The following is an 18,779-nucleotide window of genomic DNA, read 5'->3' as shown; positions in this document are numbered from 1 at the left end:
CACACACACACACACCACACACACCACACACACACACACACACACACCACACACCACACACACACACACACACACCACACCACACACACACCACACACACACACCACACACCACACACACGCACACGCACACGCACACCACACGCACACACACACACACACGCACACACACACAGACATTTAATTACAATCCTTTCTCTATCTGTAAGAGCTAAAACTGATCCTGGTTCAGTGTTCAGGACATACCAGCAGGTCTTTTTATATCTTTAATCTGTCAAAGCTAAAACTGATCCTGGTTCAGTGTTCAGGACATACCAGCAGGTATTGTTATATCTTTAATCTGTCAAAGCTAAACTGATCCTGGTTCAGTGTTCAGGACATACCAGCAGGTCTTTTATATCTTTAATCTGCAAACTAAACTGATCCTGGTTCAGTGTTCAGGACATACCAGCAGGTATTTTTATATCTTTAATCTGTCAAAGCTAAACTGACCCTGGTTCAGAGTTAATTTACTGTTAAAACATGAAATTAAGTAGGAACTTTTCATTGGAAGTTTATTTATGATTCCACTGGATTGTGTGTTAAATGGAAGCCCAGGCTCCCTTCACTTTAGACATACTGTATCATCCAGTCTTTGTCTGTAGACATTCATCTGATCCTGGTTTAAGTGTTTAACTCCTTCCTACCATCAGGGTCTCTCTCTATCTCCTCATAGAGCAGGTCTAGTTTGTCCTCTCTGTCCTCCAGTGCTGTGCTGGCCTCATGGTGGCGCTGTTTCCAGCTGCTGAAGTATTCCTCATCCAGGTCCTTATAGGCTAGAGCCAGGGTCCCAGACCCTCACCAGCAAACTCCTGTAGGACAGACACACACACAATTTTTATGCAACGTGATTTGGATGGTTTTATATTTTGAGCCACTCTTTCACAGAAGTACAGGGAGGAAGAGAGAGGAAGACACACTCAGACTCTCTCTCTCGCTCTTCCTCTCTCTCGCTCTTCTCTCTCGCTCTTCCTCTCTCTGTCTCCCTCTCTCTGTCTCCCCCTCTCTCTGTCTCCCCTCTCTCTGTCCCCCTCTCTCTGTCTCCCCCTCTCTCTTCTACACAGACTCACACGCAGATGCACACACACACACACACACACACACACACACAACAACACACACACAACACACACACACACACACACACACACACACACACACACACACACACACAACCACACACACACACACACACACACACACACAAAGAGGAGGCTGGTGGGAGGACGGGCTCAATGTAATGGTTGGAACAGAATCAATGTTTCCATGTGTTTGATACCATTCGATTTATTCTGATCCAGCTATTACAACTTCCTCTTATAGCTCCCCCACCAGCCTCCTCTGACACACACACACACTCTCTTACATTGAGGTGTTCAGTGGTGACATCCATCAGCTTGGCACAGGACTGGTTCAGCCTCTCATAGACCATGGTGTCTGCTCCTTTACAGTATAAACACAGCTTCCCCTCTGGACTCCGCACTGTAACACCACCCACACACACACACACACACACAACACACCACACCACACACACACACACACACACACACACACACACACACACACACACACACACACACACACACACAGTAAGAATTATGTTTGCATAGACATCTTACAATGAGCAGCTAGGAACTTAAATCTCCCATGATACGTGTTTCCAGAAGGTGTTTACCAATGACGGACATCCTCTGCGGACGTTGTTGAAGTCAAGGATGGCGAGGAGTTCGTAACTGTGTTGTTCTCCCATCTCTACGATGGTGACGCTCTCTGGCGTGCGAGAGCGGAACACAAAGCCAAAATTGCGTGCAGCGGTTACCAAGGCACCTTCGTCAGGGGACTGGCCTGGTACAGCAGCTCACCTGGACAGAGGGAGTGAAGTCATTTCCTGTTGTTTAGAGTAAGTGGGTGTAGTTTTCTCTCTATCTCTACATCCTCTCTGCTCTGTGACCCAGAAACTGAAAGTGGTCGAGTGCCCGGAGAAGGTGTCAATTTGTTAGTGGCGAATGGAACAGTGTTCTTCCCACCTTGATAGCCACTTTTCATTGAGGATCATGTGTATCATACCAGAGTCCTTAGTGGAAGAATTTTGAATCAGCTTTTGTTTTATCAGAGGAGAAAAAACGAAATGTTATTTATCTTCTTATTTATACAATGTCTTGAACAACTAACTTCATCATGTAACACATTTAATTTGGGATCCACCCCTGTGAAGGTAATATGCCTGATGACGCGTGAGTGGGTGTGTATCGTTTTGTACGAGCTCATTTTCGTCCACGTTCCCTCTCCTCACCGCCGCTCCTCGATGACCTTTGACCTTTTAAGGAGGCGAGAGAGGAAACAGGAGTGAGCAAATCCAAATCAAATTTTATTGGTCACGTAAACGTCTTCAGCAGATGTTATTGCGGGTGTAGCGAAATGCTTGTTTCCTAGCTACAACAGTGCAGTAGTATCTAACAATTCACAACAATACACACACATCTAAAAGTAAAAGAATGGAATTAACAAAATATAAATATTACGACGAACAATGTCACAGTGGCATTGACTAAAATACAGTAGAATATAGTACATACATATGAAATATATTAAAGCAGTATGTAAACATTATAAAAGTGACTAGTATTCCATTATTAAAGTGACCAGTGATTCCATGTCTTTGTATGTAGAGGGCAGCAGCCATAAAAGGTGCAGTGTTGAGTAACCAGGTGGTAGACGGCTAGTGATGGCCATTTAACAGTCTGATGGCCTTGAGATAGAAGCTGTTTTTCAGTCTCTCGGTCCGAGCTTTGATGCAGCTATACTGACCTGGCCTTCTGGATGATAGCGGGGTGAACAGGCAGTGGTCGGGTGGTTGATGTCCTTGATGATCTTTTTGGCCTCCTGTGACATCGGGTGCTGTAGATGCACTGGAGGGCAGGTAGTTTGCTCCCGGGGATGCGTTGGGCAGACTGCACCACCCTCTGGAGAGCCTTGCGGTTGAGGACGATGCAGTTGCCGTACCAGCGGTGATACACCCGACAGGATGCTCTCAATTGTACATCTGTAAAAGTTTGTGAGGGTCTTTGGGGCCAAGCCAAATTTCTTCAGCCTCCTGAGGTTGAAGAGGCGCTGTTGTACCTTCTTTACCACACTGTCTGTGTGTGGACCATTTCAGATTGTCAGTGATGTCTATGCCGAGGAACTTAAAACTTTTCATCTTCTCCACTGCGGCCCGTCGAAGTTCACGATCAGCTCCTTCGTTTTGTTGACGTTGAGAGAGAGGTTATTTTCCTGGCACCACTCCGCCAGGGCCCTCACCTCCTCTCTGTAGGCTGTCTCGTCATGTGTGTGTAATCAGGGCCTACTACTGTTGTGTTGTCTGAAAACTTGATCTTTGAGTTGGAGGGTGTGGTGGCAACGCAGTCATGGGTGAACAGGGAGTGTTAAGGATCAGCATAGTGAGGTGTTGTTTCACCACCTGGGGGCGGCCCGTCAGGAAGTCCAGGACCCAGTTGCACAGGGTGGAGTTCAGACCCAGGGCCTCGAGCTTAATGATGAGCTTGGAGGTACTATGGTGTTGAATGCTGAGCTGTAGTCAATGAACAGCATTCTTACATAGGTATTCCTCTTTTCCAGATGGGATAGGGCAGTGAGCAGTGCGATGGCGATTGCCTAATCTGTGGATCTATTGGGGCGGTAAGCAAATTGAAGTGGGTCCAGGGTGTCAAGTAAGGTAGAGGTGATATGATCCTTAACTAGTCTCTCAAAGCACTGCATGATGACAGAAGTGAGTGCTACGGGGCGATAGTCATTTCGTTCAGTTACCTTTGCCTTCTTGGGTACAGGAACAATGGTGACATCTTGAAGCAAGTGTGGACAGCAGACTGAGATAGGGAGAGATTGAATATGTCTGTAAACACTCCATCCAGCAGGTCTGCGCATTCTCTGAGGACGCGGCTAGGGATACCATCTGGACTGGCAGCCTTGCGAGGGTTAACACATTTAAATGTCTTACTCGTGTCGGCCACGGAGAAAGTGAGCCCACAGTCCTTGGAAGCGGACCGCGTCAATGGCACTGTGTTATCCTCAAAGCGGGCGAAGAAGGTGTTTAGCTTGTCCGGGAGCAAGACGTGCGGTGTCTGTGACGTGGCTGGTTTTACCTTTGTAGTCTGTGATTGACTGTAGACCCTGCCACATACGTCTTGTGTCTAACCCTTTAATATGGACTCCACTTTGTCTCTGTACTGATGTTTTGCCTGTTTGATTGCCTCGCGAGGGAATAATTACACTGTTTGTATTTGACCATATTCCCAGTCACCTTGCCATGGTTGAATGCAGTGGTTCGCGCTTTCAGTTTTGCACGAATGCTGACACCTATCCACGTTTTTTGGTTGGGTAGGTTTTAATAGTCACAGTGGGAACAACATTCCTTATACACTTCCTGATGAACACAGTCACCGTGTCCGTTGTACATGTCAATGTTATTCTCAGAGGCAACCCGGAACATATCCCATTACATGTGATCAAAACAATCTTGTGCATGAATTCGATTGGTCAGACCAGCATTGAATAGACCTTAACACGGATACTTCCTGTTTGAGTTTCTGCCTATAGGAAGGGAGGAGCAGAATGGAGTTGTAATTTGATTTGCCGAAGGGAGGGCGGGAGGGCCTGGTAGCCATCCCAGAAGGGAGAGTAACAATGGTCAAAAGTTCTTGTAGCACGAATACTACAGGCAACGTGTTGATAGAACTTCGGTAGCATTTTCTACAATTTTCTTTGTTAAAATGCCATTGTAGTTCCAAAAAGTCCAGTGTAGTTCCTTGACGGCGTCGTGGTATCGGCTTGAGGGGGAATATACACGGCTGCGACTATAACCGAAGATAATTCTCTTGGGAGGTAATACGGTCGACATTTGTTTGTGAGATATTCTACGTCGGTTGAACAAAAGGAATTGAGTTTCTGTATGTTATCACAATCACATTATGAGTAGTTAATCATGAAATATACACCTCTGCCTTTTTTCTTCCCGGAGAGTTCTTTATTCCTGACTGAGCGAAGAATTGTGAATCCAGCTGGGCTGTATGGATGGGGACAGTATGTCCCGGAGAGGGCCATGGTTCCCTGAAACAGAGTATGTTACAGTCCCTGATGTCTCTCTGGAAGGAGATCCTCGCCTGAGCTCAATCTACTTTATTGTCCAAGGACCGAACATTAGCAAGTAAAATACTCGGAAGTGGTGGGATGGTGTGCACGCCTCCTGAGTCGAACTAGAAGTCCACTCCAAATACCTCTTCTCTGCCAGCGCGGCTTGTAGCAGCCTCTGTGATACGTTCAATTGCACTGGGGGTTACAAACAAAGGATCCAATTCGGGAAAATCATATTTCTGGTCGTAATGCTGGTGAGTTACCGCAACTCTGATATCCAAAGGTTATTTCAGGCTGTAATAAAACAAAAAACTTTCTGGGCTAATAATGTAAGAAATAACACACAAAAAACCTAAATACTGCAAAGTTGCTTAGGAGCTAGAAGCAGAGCTGCCATGTCTGTCAGCGCCATCTTAGATCCAATTAAGAAAAAGCCTATCTCTCTCTCTTTCTCTCTCTCCCTCTCCCCCTCCCGCTCTTTTTGTTGCATACATACATGAATATGGATAAACACACAGTCTTCCCTTTCAGACACACACAATCTCAACATTTCAAAATTGTTTCATTAACAAACACATGCTTCCCACTATCAGAAACTCTCTCTCCCTCTCTGTAATGGCTGATTTCCTCCTCTTCGTCTGAAGAGGAGGTGTAGGGATCGGACCAAGACGCAGAATGGAAAGTGTCCATGTTTATTTTAACAAAATAAACTGAACACTAACGAAACAAAATAACAAAGAGATCAAACCGAAAGACAGTCCCGTGTGGCACGAACACTGACACGAAATACAATCACCCACAAAAACCCAACACCAAAAAGGCTACCTTAATATGGTTCTCAATCAGGGACAACGATTGACAGCTGCCTCTGATTGAGAACCATATCAGGTCAAACACAGAAATAGACAAAACAGACACAAAACATAGAATGCCCACCCAACTCACGTCCTGACCCACTAAAACAAACAATTAATACAATAACTAGTGTCAGAACGTGACACTCTCTCGTTCTCTCTCTCTCTCTCTCCCCTCTCCTCTCGCTCCTCACCCTCTATCTTCTCCTCAGCCATAACAGTGTGAAAGAGGGCCAATAGTCTGAAGAAGGATTGGACGTCAGGACTCTCCAGCTTCAAAGCCTCCACCAGGGAGTGGTCATGGAAGGAGAAGTGATGATCAGCCAAAGGGTTGAACGACCAGTCCACTGTTTCTGTGTGCTGGGGAGAATGGGGGTAGGGAGAAAGAGAGAGCCTTGTGCTACTCATGTTCTTGACTCGCAGTAAGTACTAGCAGTAAGTACTAGCCAGTAAATACTAGCAGTAAGTACTAGCAGTAAATAACTAGCAGTAAGTACTAGCAGTACACACACACACACGCACACGCACACACACACACGCACACACACACACACACGCACACACACACAGACATTTAATTACAATCCTTTCTCTATCTGTAAGAGCTAAAACTGATCCTGGTTCAGTGTTCAGGACATACCAGCAGGTCTTTTTATATCTTTAATCTGTCAAAGCTAAAACTGATCCTGGTTCAGTGTTCAGGACATACCAGCAGGTATTGTTATATCTTTAATCTGTCAAAGCTAAACTGATCCTGGTTCAGTGTTCAGGACATACCAGCAGGTCTTTTTATATCTTTAATCTGTCAAAGCTAAACTGATCCTGGTTCAGTGTTCAGGACATACCAGCAGGTATTTTTATATCTTTAATCTGTCAAAGCTAAACTGACCCTGGTTCAGAGTTAATTTACTGTTAAAACATGAAATTAAGTAGGAACTTTTCATTGGGAAGTTTATTTATGATTTCCACTGGATTGTGTGTTAAATGGAAGCCCAGGGCTCCCTTCACTTTAAGACATACTGTATCATCCAGTCTTTGTCTGTAGACATTCATCTGATCCTGGTTTAAGTGTTTAACTCCTTCCTACCATCAGGTCTCTCTCTATCTCCTCATAGAGCAGGTCTAGTTTGTCCTCTCTGTCCTCCAGTGCTGTGCTGGCCTCATGGTGGCGCTGTTTCCAGCTGCTGAAGTATTCCTCATCCAGGTCCTTATAGGCTAGAGCCAGGGTCCGCAGACCCTCACCAGCAAACTCCTGTAGGGACAGAACACACACACAATTTTTATGCAACGTGATTTGGATGGTTTTATATTTTGAGCCACTCTTTCACAGAAGTACAGGGAGGAAGAGAGAGGAAGACACACTCAGACTCTCTCTCTCGCTCTTCCTCTCTCTCGCTCTTCCTCTCTCTCGCTCTTCCTCTCTCTGTCTCCCCCTCTCTCTGTCTCCCCCTCTCTCTGTCTCCCCCTCTCTCTTCTACACGACTCACACGCAGATGCACACCACACACACACACACACAACACACACACCACACACACAACACACACACCACACACACACACACACACACACACACACAACAACCAACACACACACACAACACACACACACACAACACACACAAAGAGGAGGCTGGTGGGAGGACGGGCTCAATGTAATGGTTGGAACAGAATCAATGTTTCCATGTGTTTGATACCATTCGATTTATTCTGATCCAGCTATTACAACTTCCTCTTATAGCTCCTCCCACCAGCCTCCTCTGACACACACACACACACTCTCTTACATTGAGGTGTTCAGTGGTGACATCCATCAGCTTGGCACAGGACTGGTTCAGCCTCTCATAGACCATGGTGTCTGCTCCTTTACAGTATAAACACAGCTTCCCCTCTGGACTCCGCACTGTAACACACACACACACACACACACACACACACACACACACACACACACACACACACACACACACACACACACACACACACACACACACACACACACACACACACACACACAGTAAGAATTATGTTTGCATCAGACACATTTTTTTTTTTTTTTTTTTTTTTTTTTTTTTATTTTTTTTTTTTTTTTTTTTTTTTTTTTTTTTTTTTATTTTTTTTTTTTTTTTTTTTTTTTTTTTTTTTTTTTTTTTTTTTTTTTTTTATTTTTTTTTTTTTTTTTTTTTTTTTTTTTTTTTTTATTTTTTTTTTTTTTTTTTTTTTTTTTTTTTTTTAAATGAGCAGCTAGGAACTTAAATCTCCCATGATACGTGTTTCCAGAAGGGTGTTTACCAATGACGGACATCCTCTTGCGGACGTTGTTGAAGTCAAGGATGGCGAGGAGTTCGTAACTGTGTTGTTCTCCCATCTCTACGATGGTGACGCTCTCTGGCGTGCGAGAGCGGAACACAAAGCCAAAATTGCGTGCAGCGGTTACCAAGGCACCTTCGTCAGGGGACTGGGCCTGGTACAGCAGCTCACCTGGACAGAGGGAGTGAAGTCATTTCCTGTTGTTAGAGTAAGTGGGTGTAGTTTTCTCTCTATCTCTACATCCTCTCTGCTCTGTGACCCAGAAACTGATAAGTGGTCGAGTGCCCGAGAAGGTGTCAATTTGTTAGTGGGCGAATGGAACAGTGTTCTTCCCACCTTGATAGCCACTTTTCATTGAGGATCATGTGTATCATACCAGAGTCCTTAGTGGAAGAATTTTGAATCAGCTTTTGTTTTATCAGAGGAGAGAAAAACGAAATGTTATTTATCTTCTTATTTATACAATGTCTTGAACAACTAACTTCATCATGTAACACATTTAATTTGGGATCCACCCCTGTGAAGGTAATATGCCTGATGACGCGTGAGTGGGTGTGTATCGTTTTGTACGAGCTCATTTTCGTCCACGTTCCCTCTCCTCACCGCCGCTCCTCGATGACCTTTGACCTTTTAAGGAGGCGAGAGAGGAAACAGGAGTTGAGCAAATCCAAATCAAATTTTATTGGTCACGTAAACGTCTTCAGCAGATGTTATTGCGGGTGTAGCGAAATGCTTGTGTTCCTAGCTACAACAGTGCAGTAGTATCTAACAATTCACAACAATACACACACATCTAAAAGTAAAAGAATGGAATTAACAAATATATAAATATTACGACGAACAATGTCACAGTGGCATTGACTAAAATACAGTAGAATATAGTACATACATATGAAATTATTAAAGCAGTATGTAAACATTATAAAAGTGACTAGTATTCCATTATTAAAGTGACCAGTGATTCCATGTCTTTGTATGTAGAGGGCAGCAGCCATAAAAGGTGCAGTGTTGAGTAACCAGGTGGTAGACGGCTAGTGATGGCCATTTAACAGTCTGATGGCCTTGAGATAGAAGCTGTTTTTCAGTCTCTCGGTCCGAGCTTTGATGCAGCTATACTGACCTGGCCTTCTGGATGATAGCGGGGTGAACAGGCAGTGGCTCGGGTGGTTGATGTCCTTGATGATCTTTTTGGCCTTCCTGTGACATCGGGTGCTGTAGATGCACTGGAGGGCAGGTAGTTTGCTCCCGGGGATGCGTTGGGCAGACTGCACCACCCTCTGGAGAGCCTTGCGGTTGAGGACGATGCAGTTGCCGTACCAGGCGGTGATACAGCCCGACAGGATGCTCTCAATTGTACATCTGTAAAAGTTTGTGAGGGTCTTTGGGGCCAAGCCAAATTTCTTCAGCCTCCTGAGGTTGAAGAGGCGCTGTTGTACCTTCTTTACCACACTGTCTGTGTGTGTGGACCATTTCAGATTGTCAGTGATGTCTATGCCGAGGAACTTAAAACTTTTCATCTTCTCCACTGCGGCCCCGTCGAAGTTCACGATCAGCTCCTTCGTTTTGTTGACGTTGAGAGAGAGGTTATTTTCCTGGCACCACTCCGCCAGGGCCCTCACCTCCTCTCTGTAGGCTGTCTCGTCATTGTGTGTAATCAGGGCCTACTACTGTTGTGTTGTCTGAAAACTTGATCTTTGAGTTGGAGGTGTGGGTGGCAACGCAGTCATGGGTGAACAGGGAGTGTTAAGGATCAGCATAGTGGAGGTGTTGTTTCACCACCTGGGGGCGGCCCGTCAGGAAGTCCAGGACCCAGTTGCACAGGGTGGAGTTCAGACCCAGGGCCTCGAGCTTAATGATGAGCTTGGAGGGTACTATGGTGTTGAATGCTGAGCTGTAGTCAATGAACAGCATTCTTACATAGGTATTCCTCTTGTCCAGATGGGATAGGGCAGTGAGCAGTGCGATGGCGATTGCCTAATCTGTGGATCTATTGGGGCGGTAAGCAAATTGAAGTGGGTCCAGGGTGTCAAGTAAGGTAGAGGTGATATGATCCTTAACTAGTCTCTCAAAGCACTGCATGATGACAGAAGTGAGTGCTACGGGGCGATAGTCATTTCGTTCAGTTACCTTTGCCTTCTTGGGTACAGGAACAATGGTGGACATCTTGAAGCAAGTGTGGACAGCAGACTGAGATAGGGAGAGATTGAATATGTCTGTAAACACTCCATCCAGCAGGTCTGCGCATTCTCTGAGGACGCGGCTAGGGATACCATCTGGACTGGCAGCCTTGCGAGGGTTAACACATTTAAATGTCTTACTCGTGTCGGCCACGGAGAAAGTGAGCCCACAGTCCTTGGAAGCGGACCGCGTCAATGGCACTGTGTTATCCTCAAAGCGGGCGAAGAAGGTGTTTAGCTTGTCCGGGAGCAAGACGTCGGTGTCTGTGACGTGGCTGGTTTTACCTTTGTAGTCTGTGATTGACTGTAGACCCTGCCACATACGTCTTGTGTCTAACCCTTTTAATAGTGACTCCACTTTGTCTCTGTACTGATGTTTTGCCTGTTTGATTGCCTCGCGGAGGGAATAATTACACTGTTTGTATTTGACCATATTCCCAGTCACCTTGCCATGGTTGAATGCAGTGGTTCGCGCTTTCAGTTTTGCACGAATGCTGACACCTATCCACGTTTTTTGGTTTGGGTAGGTTTTAATAGTCACAGTGGGAACAACATTCCTTATACACTTCCTGATGAACACAGTCACCGTGTCCGTGTACATGTCAATGTTATTCTCAGAGGCAACCCGGAACATATCCCATTACATGTGATCAAAACAATCTTGTAGCATGAATTCTGATTGGTCAGACCAGCATTGAATAGACCTTAACACGGATACTTCCTGTTTGAGTTTCTGCCTATAGGAAGGGAGGAGCAGAATGGAGTTGTAATTTGATTTGCCGAAGGGAGGGCGTGGGAGGGCCTGGTAGCCATCCCAGAAGGGAGAGTAACAATGGTCAAAAGTTCTTGTAGCACGAATACTACAGGCAACGTGTTGATAGAACTTCGGTAGCATTTTCTACAATTTTCTTTGTTAAAATGCCATTGTAGTTCCAAAAAGTCCAGTGTAGTTCCTTGACGGCCGTCGTGGTATCGGCTTGAGGGGGAATATACACGGCTGCGACTATAACCGAAGATAATTCTCTTGGGAGGTAATACGGTCGACATTTGTTTGTGAGATATTCTACGTCGGTTGAACAAAAGGAATTGAGTTTCTGTATGTTATCACAATCACATTATGAGTAGTTAATCATGAAATATACACCTCTGCCTTTTTTCTTCCCGGAGAGTTCTTTATTCCTGACTGAGCGAAGAATTGTGAATCCAGCTGGGCTGTATGGATGGGGACAGTATGTCCCGGAGAGGGCCATGGTTCCCTGAAACAGAGTATGTTACAGTCCCTGATGTCTCTCTGGAAGGAGATCCTCGCCCTGAGCTCAATCTACTTTATTGTCCAAGGACCGAACATTAGCAAGTAAAATACTCGGAAGTGGTGGATGGTGTGCACGCCTCCTGAGTCGAACTAGAAGTCCACTCCAAATACCTCTTCTCTGCCAGCGGCGGCTTGTAGCAGCCTCTGTGATACGTTCAATTGCACTGGGGGGTTACAAACAAAGGATCCAATTCGGGAAAATCATATTTCTGGTCGTAATGCTGGTGAGTTACCGCAACTCTGATATCCAAAGGTTATTTCAGGCTGTAATAAAACAAAAAACTTTCTGGGCTAATAATGTAAGAAATAACACACAAAAAACCTAAATACTGCAAAGTTGCTTAGGAGCTAGAAGCAGAGCTGCCATGTCTGTCAGCGCCATCTTAGATCCAATTAAGAAAAAGCCTATCTCTCTCTCTTTCTCTCTCTCCCTCTCCCCCTCCCGCTCTTTTTGTTGCATACATACATGAATATGGATAAACACACAGTCTTCCCTTTCAGACACACACAATCTCAACATTTCAAAATTGTTTCATTAACAAACACATGCTTCCCACTATCAGAAACTCTCTCTCCCTCTCTGTAATGGCTGATTTCCTCCTCTTCGTCTGAAGAGGAGGTGTAGGGATCGGACCAAGACGCAGAATGGAAAGTGTCCATGTTTTATTAACAAAATAAACTGAACACTAACGAAACAAAATAACAAAGAGAATCAAACCGAAAGACAGTCCCGTGTGGCACGAACACTGACACGAAATACAATCACCCACAAAAACCCAACACCAAAAAGGCTACCTTAATATGGTTCTCAATCAGGGACAACGATTGACAGCTGCCTCTGATTGAGAACCATATCAGGTCAAACACAGAAATAGACAAAACAGACACAAAACATAGAATGCCCACCCAACTCACGTCCTGACCCACTAAAACAAACAATTAATACAATAACTAGTGTCAGAACGTGACACTCTCTCTGTCTCTCTCTCTCTCTCTCCCCTCTCCTCTCGCTCCTCACCCTCTATCTTCTCCTCAGCCATAACAGTGTGACAGAGGGCCAATAGTCTGAAGAAGGATTGGACGTCAGGACTCTCCAGCTTCAAAGCCTCCACCAGGGAGTGGTCATGGAAGGAGAAGTGATGATCAGCCAAAGGGTTGAACGACCAGTCCACTGTTTCTGTGTGCTGGGGGAGAATGGGGGTAGGGAGAAAGAGAGAGCCTTGTGCTACTCATGTTCTTGACTCGCAGTAAGTACTAGCAGTAAGTACTAGCAGTAAATACTAGCAGTAAGTACTAGCAGTAAATACTAGCAGTNGTAAATACTAGCAGTAAATACTAGCAGTAAGTACTAGCAGTAAATACTAGCAGTAAATACTAGCAGTAAGTACTAGCAGTAAGTACTAGCAGTAAGTACTAGCAGTAAGTACTAGCAGTAAGTACTAGCAGTAAGTACTCATAAATCTAATACTCACCTCGTTGATCTCCTGTCTCTGGCCAGTGTAGCCAAATACTTCCCCTGGAAAAGAAGATGGATATTGGATGAGTTAATGTATATGTATTTGTATTTATTACAGATCACCATTAGCTGCTGCCAAGGCAACAGCTACGCTTCCTGGGGTCCGGCAAAATTTGAAAAACATTACAATACATTCATTACAGAATTCACAACACAAAATCCATGTGTACGTGTGTGTATAGTACGTGTGTTATCGTGTGTGTGTATGCATGTCTGTGCCTATGTTTGTGTTGCTTCACAGTCCCAGCTGTTCCATAAGGTGTATTTTTATCTGTTTTTTAAAATCTGATTCTACTGCTGCATCAGTTACTTGATGTGGAATAGAACTCCATGTAGTCATGGCTCTATGTAGTACTGTGCGCCTCCCATAGTCTGTTCTGGAATTAGGGACAGTGAAGAGACCGCTGGTGGCATGTCTTATGGGGTATGCATGGGTGTCCGTATGCTAGTATTTTAAACAGACAGCTCGGTATATTCAGCTTGTCAACCCCTCTTACAAAAACAAGTAGTGATGAAGTCAATGTCTCCTCCACTTTGAGCCATAAGAGATTGACATGCATGTCATTAATCTTAGCTCTCTGTGTATTTTTAAGGGCCAGCTGTGCTGCCCTGTTCTGAGCCAACTGTAATTTTCCTAAGTCCCTCTTTATGGCACCTGACCACATAACTGAACAGTAGTCCAGGTGTGACAAAACTAGAGCCTGTAGGACCTGCCTTGATGATAGTGTTGTTAAGAAGGTAGAGCAGTGCTTTATTATACTGTTATATCAATATGTTTCGGCCATGACAGTTTACAATCCTGGGTTACTCCAAGCAGTTTAGTCACCTCAACTTGCTCAATTTCCACATGATTCATTACGAGATGTAGTTGAGGTTTAGGGGTGTAGTGAATGATTTGTCCCAAATACAAAGCTTAAAGTCCCATGGAAGAGGCACCGATCCCGGAGAAGTTAACTAATGGGTTCATGCTTATTAGTAACTGGAATAAGCAATTGCATAAATGTGTCAAGTACAGCGTCTGGTTGCTCCTCATTACACACCACAGACCAGCAAATATTATTTACATCATCAACATATGAATCATTACAAAACGTATTGTATGACCTCATACACTACATTAGGCACATCCTTTGGATCTTTGGTTTCCATAGATATGGATACTATATTGTGATCACTACATCCTATGGATTTGGATCCTGCTTTAAAGCACATTTCAGCAGCATTAGTAAAGATGTAATCAATACATGTTGATGATTTAATTCCTGTGCTGTTTGTAAATACCCTGGTAGGTTGACTGACAACCTGAACCAGGTTGCAGGCACTGGTTACAGCTTGACGTTTTTTCTTGAGTGGGCAGCTTGATGAGAGGCAGTCAATATTTAAATCACCCAGAAAATATACTTCTCTGTTAATATCACATACATTATCAAGCTTCCAGATCCTGACTGTTAGCACTTGTCACGTTCTGACCTTAGTTCCTTTGTTATGTCTTTATTTTAGTTTGGTCAGGGCGTGAGTTGGGGTGGGCATTCTATGTTGTTTTACTATGTTTTGTTCTATTGTTCTATTTCTATGTGTTTGGCCTAGTATGGTTCTCAATCAGAGGCAGGTGTCAGTCGTTGTCTCTGATTGGGAGCCATATTTAGGTAGCCTGTTTTCTATTGTGTTTTGTGGGTGATTGTTTCCTGTGTTAGTGTTTGCACCATATGGGACTGTTTCGGTTGTTTGTTTGTACTTTTGTTATTTTGTTCAGTGTTCTGTTGAGTTATTAAATATTAAATATCTCATTATTATAATTACCATGCTGCACATTGTTCCGGTCCTTGCTACTCCTCCTCAGACGAAGAGGAAATCCATAACAGCACTGTTAGTGGTCTATAGCAGCTTTCCACAAGAATGGGCTTTAGGTGAGGCAGATGAATCTGTAGCCATATTACTTCAACAGTATTTAACATGAGATCTTCTCTAAGCTTTACAGGAATGTGGTGCTTTATATAGACCACAACATCACCCCCGTTGGCATTTCTGTCTTTTCGGTAAATGTTATAACCATGTATTGCGACCACTGTATCATCAAAGGTATTATCTAAGTGAGTTTCAGAGATAGTCAGAATACAAATGTCATCTGTTACAAGCAAGTTATTGACTTCATGGACCTTGTTTCTCAGGCTGCAGACGTCAATATGGGCTATTTTTAGCACTTTTCTGGGTTGCTTGATTGTTTTTAATGCTTTACTGGGAAACTTATCAGATGTAGACTTGCTCATGTTATTTATATAGGAGCTGATAGTGCAGGGTGAGCTGCACACAGTGAACTTCCTATTAGGGTACACCGCCTCAGTGCTAACAGGAACTCTGGGTCATACGCTCATGATTACTGCATACAATAGCTATAGGATTAACAAAAGTATTCAGGGCATTTAAGGGGACATAAATTAAGTTATTTACATTGTGTCTGCCAATGCCCCGGGGATAATGTACATTTGATGCAGCGTTATGACAACTCAGTGTCACAATGGTAGTGGTTAGAGGGCGGCAGGTAGCCTAGTGGTTAGAGCGTTGGACTAGTAACCAAAAGGTTGCAAGATTCAATCCCCGAGCTGACAAGGTGAAAATCTGTCGTTCTTCCCCTGAACAAGGCAGTTAACCCACTGTTCCTAGGCTGTCATTGAAAATAACTGAATTTGTTCTTAACTGACTTGCCTAGTTAAACAAAGGTTAAAATAAAAAACTGAGCTGGTCTTGGGTCATTGGTGTGTGTGTGTGTGTGTGTGTGTGTGTGTGTGTGTGTGTGTGTGTGTGTGTGTGTGTGTGTGTGTGTGTGTGTGTGTGTGTGTGTGTGTGTGTGTGTGTGTGGTGTGACATGCATGTGTGTATTGTTTCTGCGTTTGTCCATACACACTTTCTTGCCTGCCTATGTACCATCTGAACCTCACCGTAGCTCTCCCTATGTACCATCTGAACCTCACCGTAGCTCTTCCTAGTTACCATCTGTACTTCACGTAGCTCTTCCTAGTTACCATCTGTACTTCACCGTAGCTCTCCCTATGTACCATCTGAACCTCACCGTAGCTCTCCCTACGTACCATCTGAACCTCACCGTACCTCTTCCTATGTACCATCTGAACCTCACCGTAGTTCTCCCTATGTAACCAATCTGAACCTCACCGTAGTCTTTCCTAGTTACCATCTGAACCTCACCGTACCTCTTCCTACGTACCATCTGAACTTCACCGTACCTCTCCCTATGTACCATCTGAACCTCACCGTAGCTCTTCCTATGTACCATCTGAACCTCACCGTAGCTCTTCCTATGTACCATCTGAACCTCACCGTAGTTCTCCCTACGTACCATCTGAACCTCACCGTAGCTCTTCCTATGTACCATCTGTACCTCACCGTAGCTCTTCCCGTTGATGGAACACTTGTTGAATGTCATGATGTTCTGAGTGAGTGTTCCGGTTTTGTCCGAGAAGATGTATTTGATCTGACCCAGCTCCTCGTTCAGCGTGGTGGTCCGGGCTTTGGCCGGGGTGTCACTACGTGCATGGTACATCTTCCTGTCCCAGTCGATGTAGAAACTGTTGCCCAGACGGATGACCTCCACACTGCAACACACACACAGGGATAATGGCATTTTACATAACCTTAACAGACATGTATCTGCGAGGTATCTCAATTAGGCATGAATCCAATAAGCAATTACACAGCAAAACAGATGCACTCTCACACACACACACACACACACACACACACACACACCTGACAGATCTGATGAACAGTGAGACAGACAGACAGACCTGATGAACAGTGAGACAGACAGACAGACCTAATGAACAGTGAGACAGACAGACAGACCTGACGTAGAGGGAGATGGGTACGACGGTGTTGAGGATTATGACGTAGGACCAGAAGGTGAGGAAGCCGGAAAAGGGGGCATCAACTCCCCCCTGTCTGGGCAGGAAGGCCGTGAACTCTGACCCCCAGAGCTGCTCCCAGATCCTGTTGCCGATGGCCAGGATGGTGCACATGAACGCCAGGAAGCCAAAGATCTAATGGCAGAGAGGTCAACAGATGGGTACAGAGACATGAACATGTGACATGTTTGATATAAACATGGGAAAACTGGTACTGCATAAGCTAAATCATATGAGTCCGTGTTTAAGTGAGTACATGGATCTGTAAGTAGTACAGTCCGTGTTTAAGTGAGTACATGGAGCTGTAAGTACAGGATATGTTACTGCTGGACTCACACAGAGGACGAGCACGTTCATCAGGCGGTCGATGCTGGTCCTCTTGAAAGTGGTCTTCCCACAGTTCTGCATCAGCTTAGTCTCTGGACCTGGACCACAACCGGACCACAGGGTTAGTATTTAAGGGGCTACATGTGACAATTTAGAGATAATTTCCATTTCCTCATTTCCTTTCCTTTTGAAGAGTTTCTAATCATGAAGATTATAACAGAATAAATATTTATATTTGGTCAGTCAGGGTTAGGTATTCGCAGTTGAGGTTTATACTGGCCAGCAGAGGGCGAGTCTAACTGACCTGTGAACCAGCACCATCCTGACCTCTAACCTTTGACCTTTTACCTCCGAACAGCACCAGTCCTGACCTCTCATCTCTAACTTCTCAAATCTCACCTCTGAACAGCATCAGTCCTGACCTTTACCCTCTCACCTCCGAACGGCACCAGTCCTGACCTTTACCCTCTCACCTGCGAACAATACAAGTCCTGACCTTTACTCTCTCACCTGCGAACAATACAAGTCCTGACCTTTACTCTCTCACCTCCGAACAGCATCAGTCCTGACCTTTACCCTCTCATCTCCGAACAACACCAGTCCTGACCTTTACCCTCTCACCTCTGAACGGCACCAGTCCTGACCTTTACCCTCTCACCTCTGAAGGGCACCAGTCCTGACCTTTACCCTCTCACCTCTGAAGGGCACCAGTCCTGACCTCTACCCTCTCACCTCTGGAAGGGCACCATGTCTTGACCTTCTACCCTCTCACCTCTGAAGAGCATCAGTCCTGACCTCTACCCTCTCACCTCTGAAGGGCACCAGTCCTGACCTTTACCCTCTCACCTCTGAAGGGCACCCGTCCTGACCTTTACCCTCTCACCTCTGAAAGGCACCAGTCCTGACCTTTACCCTCTCACCTCCGAACAGCACCAGTCCAAAACACCACTCTGTGTTCCTGAGGGTGCAGCCCCTCAGCAGGATCTTGTCATTGTCCAGAGAGTATTTCTGACCGGCGTTAGTCAGAGTTCCTGTGAAACGGTCTAGGCGGTTGTTGGGGGGCTCACAGCTCACCTCGCCTTCAGAGAGTAGGGAGGAGACACAAGGTTCGTCAGGTAGGAGAGTGGGTCATCATAATGATTAAACATCCTAATCTACAAGCTAGTTCAAATCAAACTTTATTTCTCACATGCGCC

The 18,779-nt window shown here is 44.9% G+C and overlaps 1 pseudogene; it reads right to left on the bottom strand.

Moving 5' to 3' along the window:
• The window catches only part of LOC111973916 (phospholipid-transporting ATPase ID-like), a 41,462-nt pseudogene that overhangs the window by 9,825 nt on the left and 12,858 nt on the right, over positions 1-18,779 (bottom strand).

The sequence above is a fragment of the Salvelinus sp. IW2-2015 genome, linkage group LG15, assembly GCF_002910315.2.
Source record: "Salvelinus sp. IW2-2015 linkage group LG15, ASM291031v2, whole genome shotgun sequence".
Lineage (NCBI taxonomy): Eukaryota > Metazoa > Chordata > Actinopteri > Salmoniformes > Salmonidae > Salvelinus > Salvelinus sp. IW2-2015.
This window is presented reverse-complemented; position numbering and strand designations above follow the sequence as displayed.